Source organism: Orycteropus afer, unplaced genomic scaffold, assembly GCF_000298275.1.
Source record: "Orycteropus afer afer isolate SDZICR_OR568_19922 unplaced genomic scaffold, OryAfe1.0 scaffold00143, whole genome shotgun sequence".
In the NCBI taxonomy this organism is placed as follows: Eukaryota; Metazoa; Chordata; class Mammalia; order Tubulidentata; family Orycteropodidae; genus Orycteropus; species Orycteropus afer.
The window spans coordinates 3,811,590-3,818,683 of record NW_006921730.1 but is presented as its reverse complement, the minus strand read 5'-3'; positions in this window follow the sequence as shown (position 1 = coordinate 3,818,683).

Here is a 7,094-nt window from a genome sequence, read left to right as displayed (position 1 = left end):
CCAGAAAGAAATGCCTCAAATGATAATCAATTAATAATATCTACCCAGAGCATGCCATTGAGAATCCTATTGGAAAGCATTATAAAACCACAGCTGGGCTCTCTTTTCAAGAGTGTGGTAATCCATTAGTAAACTCTGTCATGATTAGAGGAGACTAATAGCATTCATGTCTCACACATGTCATTCTGAGCTAATCCTTTAACCTCAGGCCCAGGTGCTACTCTTGAGGAAAGCTGAACCACTTGAACACTCTCAAACTAAAGACTTTAATTCTTCATCTCTGCTCAATCCAGCCTTCCAGTCCACGTTTCTCCCTCGCTGTTAGGATGTTTAACTTTTAATAACCCAGAGACTGTATAACACCAGGCAAAAATCACTGGTGCCAAGATTAAGTGCAACACTTGTTCTTTCACAGTTGTGCTTAAAACCAATTCCTCAGCATGATCTAAATCCCCAAACCCAAACAGAAGGTGACAGAGGTAGAACAATTTCCCCAGAGCAGTACTCTGCAAATATTTCCACCCCACTGGTGGTTGTACAACATGATCAATGTAATTGATATCACTAAATTGTACACCAGAAGAATGTTAAATTGGCAAATGTCATGTTAGATGTTTTTTACAATTAAAAAACGTTTTGACCTCTAATGACAGAAGAGCATTGCTCCCAAGGCTGAACATATATATCATCACTACCAGCATCATCTGTGTGTGTTCACTATGTGCCAGACATTGGGCTAAGTACCTTCAACATTCATATCAACTCTATAAGTTACAAATGACTATTAAACCCATTTTACAGAGGAAAAAAATGAATGGTGAATAGGTTCAGTAACTTGCACAAGGTTAACCAAGGTTTTACATGATTCTATTGAGTCCAGAGACTCCACTCCAAATATTGCATTGTATTGCTTACATTTTCCAAAGAGTAGCCATGCACAAGTGGGTTCTAGATTTAAAACACATACAGATTTCAAAATCATACATAATAAATCTTAGTTTGTATTATATAGAAGTTACATAATTTCCTAAATATCTTAGGAAATTTGCTTCTCCAATAAGAGGTGGTATGTTTATCATAAGGCTTGATGCTCCCCCTGAGGTACAGGTACTTTGATGTGAGAGACATTGGCCCAGAGAATCTACATCTAATGATAAAATCTATAAGCTCAGAAAGCTGATGTCATCCTTCATACATTATTCACACATCCCTCACATGTCCTTCAAGACATGTGAGACCAAACACTGGGATGGCAGATTCAAAGAAGAAGGGTCAGACTCCTCTAGGGAAAAAGAACCAGTGAAATAAATATTTCTTTTTGAATACTAAATAAGCAGATTGACAGCATTTGAAAATTACCCCACTTCTTACCTTTACAGAGAAAAGAGAAGAAATGGTCATTTTTAATTATAAACAGCTCATTATAAGATCCTCATGTGGTTTCATGTAAATGATCATGAAAGTCAATACCTTTTTTTTTTTTACAACTGTAGGCAACATTTCTTGATGTCATTCCACAGCTCATATGGTATTCAGTCATTGGTGTTCAGTGTGTCAAACTCATTCTTTAGATGGTCACTAAATTCAGATGGGATAGAATCAATGTTGTATTTTGGCTTTCATGGTCTTGTTTTAATTTTTATCACTTTCAACTTGAACTTGCATATGAGCAATTGATGATCTGTTCCACAGTCAGCTCTGGGCCCTGTTCTGACTGATGATATTGAACATCTCCATTTCCTCTTTCCACAGATTTAGTCAATTTAATTCATGTGTCTTCCATCTGGTGAGGTTCCCATGTATAGTCATCATTTAGATGCATTGAAAATCAATGACTGAGTCATGTGATGGTATCAAGATCACACACAAAGAAAGCAAAAGGTCCTCAAAAAGACAGGAAAAGAAGAAAAGACCAAAATGGACATCAGAAGAGGCTCTGAAACTTCCTCTTGAAAGTGAATGGAAGAAATGATGAAACAAAAGAGCTGAAAAGAAGATTTCAAAGGACAGATCAAGAAGACAAAATAAAGTATTATAATGAAATATGCAAAGACCTGAAGTTAGAAAACCAAAAGGGAAGAATATTCGTTGCATTTCTCAAGCTGAAAGAATTAAAAAATTGAAGCCTTGAGTTGAAATATTGAAGGATTCTATAGGGAAAATACTGAATAGTGCAAGGAGCCTCAACAGAAGAAGATGGAAGAAATACACAAAGTCACTGTACCAAAAAGAACTGGTCAATGTTCAACCATTTCAGGAGGTAGCATATGATCAAGAACCAATGGTCTTGAAGGAAGAAGTCCAAGCTGCACTGAAAGAATTGGCTAAAAAAAAAAACCAAGGCTTTAGAAATTGACAGAATACCCACTTAGATGTTTCAACAAGTGGAGGTAGCACTGGAGGTGCTTACTCATTTATGCCAAGAAATTGGGAAGACAGCTACCTGACCAATTGACTGGAAGAGATATATATTTGTGCCCATTTCAAAGAAAGGTAAGTAACAGAATGCAGAAATTGTCAAACCATATCATTAACATTACATGCAAGTAAAATTTTGCTGAAGATACTTCAAAAACAGTTGCAGCAGTATATCGACAGAGAACTGCCAGGAATTCATGACAGATTCAGAAGAGGATGTGGAATAAGGGATGTCATATGGCACTTGGCTGAAAGCGAAGAATACCAGAAAGATGTTCACCTGTGTTTTATTCACTATACAAAGGCATTCAACTGTGCAGATCATAACAAATTATGGATAACGTTGCAAAGAATGAGAATTCTGGAACACCTCATTGTGCTCATGAGGAACCTATACATAGACCAAGAGGCTGTCATTCAAACAGAATAAGGGGATACTGCATGGTTTAAAATCAGGAAAGCTATGCATCTGAGTCGTATAGGGTCACTATACTAATTCAAACTGTATGCTGAGCAAATAATCCAAGAAGCTGGAGTATATAAAGAAAAATGCAGCACTGGAATGCAACCAAGATTGAAGAAAGACAATCATATCCTATGATATGCAAATGACACAACCTTGGTGCTGAAAGTGAAGATGACTTGAAGCACTTACTGATGAAGATCAAAGACTACAGCCTTCAGTATGGATTACACCTCAACATAAAGAAAACTAAATCTTCACAACTATATCAATAAGCAACATCACAATAGATGCAGAAAAGATTGAAGATGCCAGGGATTTCATTTTACTTGGATCCACAATCAACACCCATGGAACCAGTAGTCAAGAAATCAGATGACATATTGCACTGGGAAAATCTGCTGCAAAAGATCTCTTTAAAATGTGAAAGAGCAAAAATGTCACTTTGAATACTAACACACACCTGACCCAAGCCATGGTATTTTCACTAGCGTCAAATGCATGTGAGAGCTGGACAATGTATAAGGAAGGCCACAGAAAGACTAATGCATTTGAATTGTGGTGTTGGCAAAGAATATTGAAACTATCATGGACTGCAAGAAGAATGAACATATCTGTCTTAGAATAAGTGCAGCCAGAATGCTCCTGAGAAGCAAAAATGGCCAGGCTTCCACTCACACACTTGGACATATTTTCAGAAGGGACCAGTCACTGGAGAAGGATATTATGCTTGATAGAGGGTCAGTGAAAAAGAGGAAGATCCTTAATGAAATGAACTGACACACTGGCTACAAAAATGGCATGGTAGTTGAGGTTGTGTATCAACTTGGCTGGGCCACGGTTTTGAGTGGCTGGACAGCTGGATGTAGTGATTTCTCCAGTTTCAGAATGCATAATTGGAATATATATACTCAGCAACTGGCAGAACTCTCACACTGGGTCCCTGACATGTGGAGTAAGGGCTGTGATGGTAGGAAAAGCCAAGTGGAAGCCATTAGAACTTCCCTTACCTAGGCAAATAGTAAACCAAAAGCAATACCACATCCTTGGAGGGATTGCAGAGATTAGTGCACCATCCAGGATGGACTTGAAGGATGCAGGTGTAGTGATTCCTTCCACATCCCCACTTAAATTGCCTGTTTGGCCTGTGCAAAAAAAATAGAACTTGGTACCAAGAGTGGGGTGCTGCTCTAACAGATACCTAAACTGTGGAAAGAGAAGTGGAGTGTATTTTTAGACCCAAGATGCCTACACTGAGACCACGGCAGATGGACCAGCAGATAGACCAGCAGAGAGACAGCAGCAGCAGAGCCAAGAGGATGGAGCAAAGGGGTTATCAGCCCACAGAGTGAGGAAGCTGAATGCCTTAGGGCAAGAGCCTTCCTGGCAGAGTGGGTTGTCTTCAGGCACTTATTGGTAGAGCTAAAGAGCTTTGTAGTATTTGCTGAAACAGGACAGAGACCACGCTTGCTTCTTTAAGAGACCAAGGAAACAGGAAGCATAGTTGCCTAAGTCTCAAAGGGTAGGACCATGGTCTTTGGGGGTAGAACCACCACAGCTTTCTAAGTTTCAGAGTCAAATCCTCAATAACTCAGTTCTGGAGTGTGGGGTTGTTGTACATAAGTGCCAGTGGGATGGGGCTATATCCGCTGCCCAAAAGTGAGGGGATGAGGCTGCCATGTCCAAGGGACAGAAGAACAGGGCCTGCCAGACCAAGGGGATGAGGTCAATACTCAGATGGACTAGGAGAACTGGGCCACCCAATGAAGAAGATCTGTACCATTGCCTAGTTGACAAGGGGTGAAAATGTGATAATTGAGGTTGTGTCAACTGGGATGGACTGTGGTTTTGAATAGCTGGACAGCTAGATGTAATTATTCCCTATGATAAGATTGTAATCAACTCTCTGGTGGAATCTGTTGTGAGTAGCTAATTAGTTGCCTTTGAGATGTGGCCTGCTTCTAGTATAAATGGGGAAGCTTTGAGAAAGGCCAACTCACCACCAAATCTTTTTTTTTTTTAAGATGATGTATGGAGTTGTTGCTGTTGTTGTTGTGTCGTTGAGTCAGACCCAACTCTAGGAACCTCTCCTTGGGCTTCTGAGGCAGTATCACTACTGAAGTAGATTGCCCAACCTTCCTTCTGAGGAGTGGCTGGTGGATTTGAACCACCAGCCTTCTGGTTAGCAGGCAAGTGCCTTAGGCACTATGCTACCAGAGCTCCTATGTATGGAGTGGTATAAAGAATTAATGCATTCAGATTCAGCTGCTAGCAAAAAGGTTAGAGGTTCAAATCTACCCACAGGTGCCTCAGAAGAAAGACCTGGTGATCTATTTCTGAAAAATCACCATTGAAAGTCCTATGGAACACAGCTGTACTCTGTCATACATGGAGTCACTATGAGACAAAATCAACTCCATGACAACTTTCCTTTAAAATGATATAAACAATAAGACATATTTATATAACTGTGGTATAAAATCTTTTAGACACCAAAAATGTGGGGTATGTGAATCTAATCAGGGACTTCCAGAGACCTGAAAAGACACCTTACTGATGAATAGTTTATAAATTGAAAAAACCAAACTCAATGCCATTGAGTCAATTCTGACTCATAGTGACTCCCATAGGGTTTCCAAAGCTATAAGTCTTTATGGAAGCAGACTGCCTCATCTTTCTCCCACAGAGCAGCTGGTGGGTGCAAACCCCCAATCTATTGGTTAGCAGATAAATGTCTTAACCAGTACACTACCAGAGCTCCTTATTATATAAATTAGAGGTGAATAAATCAAGAAATGTAAAAATTAGGCTTATATTAAAGAAAGGGTATTAGCTACATAAATATTTTCATTTTGAAAAAAAGCATGCACAGGCAGAAATATATAAACTAAATTAGGTTTTGTTTTACATTTTGCAGTGCTTTCTAAAATTTTCACAGTGAGCATCCTCTATTTACCTACTTTTTCATTTTTCACTCAACACTAATTAGGTTACTAAATGAATTTTTGTCAGATCAATGAACCCATACACAAATCAAAATAGAGTAGTAATAAACTAAAAATGTGGAGTCCAACTGTCTATGGTATTAAATTTTTAATTCTACTTTTCTTAATATTCATATTTTGGAGATGAATACTTATGATTTTAGGGCTAACATAACCATCTAAACTATATTACATAATATTGGGTTCCACTTTGTTCAACCTCTACACTAGCAAATATACCACAAAGTAGGGAGATCACACATGTACACCTTTCCGTGTACATGCTTCTCAGACTAAACTATAATTAAAATTGGGCAATGGTTGACACACAGATTAAAATAACATCATAACCTGAAGCTTAACTATTGGAAATCCTGGTAGGAGAGAGGAAAAAATTATAGGCAACATCTTCAAAATCATAAGCAATATCAAAAGTCTCAGGAAAAGTGTTTCTAAGGCTCACTTTTAATGTCTTTACAAATAGTTTAAGAACAAGTGAGCTACAAAATTAAAAGTGTTGCAGGACTTCTGGTAAGATGGCACAATAGGCAAACAAGCTACACAGACCCTCTTCAACAAAGTAAAGAGAAACCAATTGAAACAAATACAGAATATAATTCTGGAGCCTGGAGCTTTGAAAGGAAGGACACAGAAGTGGATTAAACACCAACTAGTAGAAGAACTTGAATGAAAACAATGAGTAAGGACAAAAAAAGGAGCTTCAAACTATTAACCATACTGATGGCACAGGCAGTTTGATTATTTCCAAGTGGTGTTAGGACCTGAGAATTAACCTAAAAATTAGCCCTGCTCTCCAAGGGCTGCATTGACAACTGCACTAGTAGCTCATGACTAAAAAGGGAAACAACAAAGGAGACAAACTAAGCTGTAGACTGTTGGCTGTCTGGAGGATGCAGCAATTTTGAATGTTTACAAGCAATGGCCATTTTGGATATTTAAAGCAACAGTGTTCTCATATACATTTCAGGGACCTAAGAATAGGTTCCGCTTATCAAGGACAGCACAAACATATAGGAGGCTGACAACTGGAAAAGAGACAGGTGGTGAGTACATAAGTGCTGGAACTAGCAAATAGAGGAGCACAGCACCCTGCTTACTCAGAAACATCCACACAAAACAAAGAAAATGAAAACCTTGGTTGAATCACTCCACCACGATCACCAATTAAATATAAACACAAAAATGTCACAATGCCTTGGAGACAACAG